Source organism: Typopeltis vanoorti, chromosome 25 (assembly GCF_054136105.1).
Source record: "Typopeltis vanoorti isolate ZY-2024b chromosome 25, IOZ_Tvanoo_1.0, whole genome shotgun sequence".
NCBI classification, from domain to species: Eukaryota; Metazoa; Arthropoda; class Arachnida; order Uropygi; family Thelyphonidae; genus Typopeltis; species Typopeltis vanoorti.
This window is the reverse complement of record NC_143573.1, coordinates 5,804,748-5,810,585: the sequence shown is the minus strand read 5'-3', so window position 1 is coordinate 5,810,585 and position 5,838 is coordinate 5,804,748.

Genomic DNA, 5,838 nt, shown 5'->3' with positions numbered 1-5,838 from the left:
TCGCTTTGGGGGGGGGGTGGGGGGGGGGGGGGGTGGGGGGGGGGGGGGGTGGGGGGGGGGGGGGGTGGGGGGGGGGGGGGGTGGGGGGGGGGGGGGGTGGGGGGGGGGGGGGGTGGGGGGGGGGGGGGGTGGGGGGGGGGGGGGGTGGGGGGGGGGGGGGGTGGGGGGGGGGGGGGGTGGGGGGGGGGGGGGGTGGGGGGGGGGGGGGGTGGGGGGGGGGGGGGGTGGGGGGGGGGGGGGGTGGGGGGGGGGGGGGGTGGGGGGGGGGGGGGGTGGGGGGGGGGGGGGGTGGGGGGGGGGGGGGGTGGGGGGGGGGGGGGGTGGGGGGGGGGGGGGGTGGGGGGGGGGGGGGGTGGGGGGGGGGGGGGGTGGGGGGGGGGGGGGGTGGGGGGGGGGGGGGGTGGGGGGGGGGGGGGGTGGGGGGGGGGGGGGGTGGGGGGGGGGGGGGGTGGGGGGGGGGGGGGGTGGGGGGGGGGGGGGGTGGGGGGGGGGGGGGGTGGGGGGGGACAGATCACTGTTGACACGATTTTCCTATGTAATGTTTCTAATTTTGTTAGCTGTTTGATGTGTTTGCTAAAGATATTATTCCATCCAACATAAAAATCTCCTATATCACGGTTGGAATAATGTCTTTAACTTGGAAGAGTTTTGCTGCGATGATCCGTAGTTTGGTGTGTAGGTATTCTATAAGTTTTGTCCATTTAAGGTGGGAATCTATATAGAGACCGAGTTATTTTGCGTGTATTAGAGGTTTGATTTCGGAACATTGGCAGGTATTTTTGTTGTTAATTCAGAGGTATGTGTGACAGTGTATCGATAGTGATGCGGGGCGAATGATTCTTGGGAAGTGTATTATCAACATCTGTGTTTTGGTGCCGTTGATTAGAATTGTGTTTTAGTGGAAGTATGTTGTGATTTCATTTAGGTTTTCTTGTGCTTTGCAGAGAGCCGTGTTGATGTCTGTGTGGATTGCTAGTAATACAGTGTCATCTGCGTACAGAAATATTTGACTTCTTATGGATATGTTATGAACATCGTTAATGTATATGTTGAATGCAGTGGGTGATAATATGGCACCTTGAGGGACACCGTGTTTTTTTTGTATACCTCAACTGTGACATGTACCTATTTTTGTTATTTGTGTTCTGTTTGAGAGGTAGTTCTTGAACCATGTATGCAGTGTTCCTCTTATACCTATTGAGTATAGTTTGGTGAGTAGTACGTTATGTTCAAGTGTATCAAATGCTTTGGTTAGGTCCAGCAGTATATGGACGGCGTACTTGTGTTTGTCGAAAACTTTGTTTATTGTGTCGCGATGTCTTCTAATAAAGTAATGGTGCTTTTTGTTTTCTGAAAGCCGAATTGGTTTTGTGAGATGATGTTGTACTTCTGTAAATAGTTCTGTAGTCTGGGGTGCGTTATTTTTTCTAGAATTTTTGAGATGACTGGTAGGGTAGGTATTGGTCTGTAGTTCTGAGTATCGTTTCTTTGGCCATGTTTGTATATTGGCGTAATTACTGCAGTTTTTAGTTGTTGCGGAATAATGCCTGTGTCGAATATTATGTTCACCAGTTTCAAAAGTAGTGGATTTATTTGTTCAAAGTGTGTTATAAGGTCTGTGAGTCTTATTTTGTCCACTCCTGGAGTGATCTTTGGTTTTAGTTGTTAGATTGCTTCTTTTTGTTCCTGTTTTGTTACGGATGGAAAATACATCGTTTGTTGTTGACTTTGTGTTGGTAGTTTTTTGTTGATCGTTGGTAGTTTGTCCTTTTTGAGTTTTGTGATGTTGTTTGTGAAAGCATGGTTGAATGAGTCAGCTAGTTCCTCTTGGTTTGTGTCCTGACCGAAGCTTTTTGCAATAAAATCTTGTGCTTGAAAAAATTTTATTTTTTCAAGTTACTGTTTCGTTGAGTGTAGTCCATGTTTGCTTAATCTTGTCGTAATACTCCACGAATGTTTGGAAGTAATAGCGTCTTTTTGCCCTACGAATTTTTGTTGTTAGTCGATTTCTTGTATTATTTTTATAAGATTTTTAAATGTGTGTTACTGAATGACTTTTTAAGTTTTTTCCATAGATTTTCTTTTACAGTAATGGTATTTAGTATGTCCGTATTTATCCATGGATTGTTGTCTGTTTGTCGCCTTCGTTTGTGTAGGTTTTGTTGCTCTTTTGTATATTTCTGTGAACTTTAGTTCAAAATTCTCGTATAATGTTACAGGATCATTTATTTTAAGTAGGGAATTCCAGTCTGTATTTTTTACATGGTTATCGACAATGCTCTTTAATATGATCGATTTTGTCGACGTTTGTGGTGGTAGGAGGGGGGGGGGGTAGGAAACGTAATAAAACGAAGTTGAGACAAAGTAATGATCGGCAATTTTGACGTTAATTACTGATGATTTATATGTATGGATGGGAGCCCGTATGTCGATATGATCAATGCATGATTTTGTTAGTGAGTTATTGAGTATTTCTTCTCTTGTTGGGGAGTTAATGGTAGGGTTTATGTTGTACTGACTTAGTATATCAAGATATGTGTTAGTGGTTGAAGAAGCGTGGTCAAGAGTATTTATGTTAATGTCTCCTATTAGGATGAGTCTGTGTGTTGTACGGGGTTCGATGCTGCTTGTCCATGTTTCTAACTCGTGAAGAAAACTGAGTGGATTATTATCTGGGGGTCTGTATATTGTGTATTTGATACTATTGTGGCGATTTGTGATTTCCAAAATTAGTGTTTCCGCATGTTCGAAGTGAGTTTGTTTTTAGTCACATTGTATTTTTCTTTGATAAATGCCAAAATGCCACTTCCTCTTTTATTTGGTCTACATGAGTTGTAGGTTTGATAATTATTTACGTTGTATGCGTAAATTTCTGTGTCGTTTATTGCAACTTCGGTCAGTATTAGCGCATCTATATTTATCATGGTATAATTGAGCTGTGTTATCAATGTAAGCCAGTGTTTTTTATACTTCTTATGTTTGTGTGTACGATAGTGAAGTTGGTATTGGTGGAAGTGTTGTCTGACAATTTCTTCAAAGAGTCAAAGATCTTGAAGTTTATGTTGTCTGACTGGATATGTTCGCCTATGTTTCAGATCTCCATTATATAGATTTTAAATGAGTTCTAATCTCTACTTAAGGATGTGAAAAGTTAGTTTTATATTGGTAGGTTGCGTAATTCGGATTGCCTTGTAATTATGTCTACTCGAGTGTTCCCATTCTTTCTCATAAATATCTGGGAATTCTTTGTCCACAGGAACTTGTAGTTTTTCTCTGTTTTTGTCTTCCTTGTTTGGTATAAAAATTTTTGAAGTATGGATTCCAGTGTTTCGTTATATAGATTGGTGTTGGGAGTTTCTTATCAGTTAGGATCGTTGTCAGCCTTGTTTTCTTGCTTGCTGTAAGAATAGGGTCTCTCAGACTTCTGTTGATAAAACGAGCGATGACTGGTGGCGGTCTCTCTTTGTTTTTTGTGGGCGTCGGTTAATAGAGGTGATATCTGTGGTTGCGATTTGAATTCCAATTTTGCTGCCGATCAGTTGTATTACGTTGCTTAAGTCTTCTGTATTTTCTTTCATTATTCCCTCAATTTGAAGTTTTTTTTCCTTTCTTTTTGTAGAATTTATTATTAATATTATTATTAGTCCTAGATAATATTAGTTCTTAGTCTTTTATAGTTCAACATTAAAAGACTAAGAACTCATTTCAGAAGAAAAAAAAAAGAAGATTGCATAAAACATAATTATATTAATAGTAATATTAAAATGACTAAATGTAATGTAATAATATTATTATTAATATTATCAAAATATTACTATTATATTTACTGGAATAATTAGAGGGCGCTGTGTAGGCATACGAACGGTCGCACGGTGATAGCGCTGCTCCAGATTTTTATAGTTTTAAAGTGGTTCCAACTCCTGTTTTAAGCTGAAAGTGCTCCCAAGTAACCCTACTTATCACGCCGAAGACAGTGATATAAAATTCAACGAGATCAGCTAAGAAGAAACCAAATTTTGAAGTGTTGAAAAGGGAACAGAGAGGACCGTGGTCAACACCCAGCGAAGAACAAAGGACGTCGTCATCTTTATAATCACGCCTCACTGCCTAAGGGAAGAAAGGTGAGTCATGAAGTTTATCAAATGCCTGGAGGAGTTATCGTCCAACGGAAATAATATAACTTGGACGAAATGCAGTAGGATTCTACACTTAAAATGTGCCGGCTTTTCAGAAACAACCGGGCAACATAAATATGAACCCGATGTAACACGTGAGGAATGGAAGTGTGTAATCTGCATGAGGAACAAAGAAACGCACGTAAGGCAGCCACCTACGATGCAGCCGATTATACCGGAGGCAAAATCTGATGACAAACTGGACAGACAAAAAAACACAGGTGAGTCCTATAATTTAAACTCATTAAGTATACTAATAGAAAACGGTCTAGTGACTATAAAAGCCAGCTTAGTAGATTTTGTGCAGATGTGTAGATGGAATATTAATTATTACAGAACTGGGACAGGATGGTGAGGTAGAAAGAGCACCACATTTAAGAATACAGTAGTTAGGGATAATAGTTATACCCAACTAATATTTATGGTTAACTATTTATATATTCCTCTTATTCCTAATACTATTCTAACTATTAATAGAATAGTTAATAGGAATAATATGAGTATATAAGTAGGTCACTATAAATATTAGTTTCGCTATAATTATTAGGTTTCAGTTATTGAAAACGGGGTGCTTAAAGGTCAAAGCTGTTTAAAGGCTATGTGGAGGAGACCTCCTCATAGCCTTTAAAGGAATGCAGAGAACCAACCAGGGCTTCTAACCTAATGTCCAATCCTCACCTTCTCGTGGTGCACCCTGTTGGGTATCTACTTGGATACTGAACGGACGAGGATGGGCTGGCAATTTGGGATTTAGTCGACCAAATTGTATTCTTATTGGTTAAACCAAAATAAAAAATAATGGTACAACATGACAAAATTTCATGCCGGCTGGGGTGTCGACCGGTTAAACAAGGCCCCCGTTGTTTGCGCCAGGGAACCAGGGCAAACAGCAAAAAGTCAGCTACTGGAACAAATAAGAAAACAAACCCCAATTCAACATCACCAGAGTTAAAGATCGGTACTGTCAACGTAAGAAGCCTGAATGGCAAAGAAATGGACTAACTGAGGAATTAGATAAGTACCAGATCGACATAATAGGGGTGACTGAAACAAAAAAGACCAAAACTGGTGAGATCTTTCTGAGCAATAAATACAAAATGTTATATTTAGGCAATGACAATCAAGAAAAAGAAGGAGTAGCCATAGTATTCAACACAAAATACGAGGCTAATCTTCTTGAATGGCAGTCAGTCTCAAGTAGAGTAATGTGGGCAAATATGAGAATGGGGAACAGGACAATGAGACTTATTTGTGCCTATGGTCCCACAGAAGGTTCTACTAAGGTAGAAGGAATATAACAAGGAATTTTTGTGGTTTTAGAAAAAGCAACTGACACAATGAAAAAGGAAAACGTGGTCCTTGTTGGGGATCTAAATAGCAGAGTAAGAAATGATTGTGAGACATACAAAAATATTTTGGGAAAATTAGAAGAAAAGAGCAAAGTTAATAATAATGGCAAATATCTGTTGGAATTCTGCTCAGGACATGGACTGGTTATTACTAACACCATGTTCCAACATAAAAATGTGCAGAAATTCACATGGAGAGAAGAGGCTAGGATTAATAAAAGTCTCATTGACTATGTTATTGTTAATAGTGATGTTTTCTCCCTGGTGCAGGACACCACAGTGTACAGAGGATTTGAAATTGGAAGTGATCACAA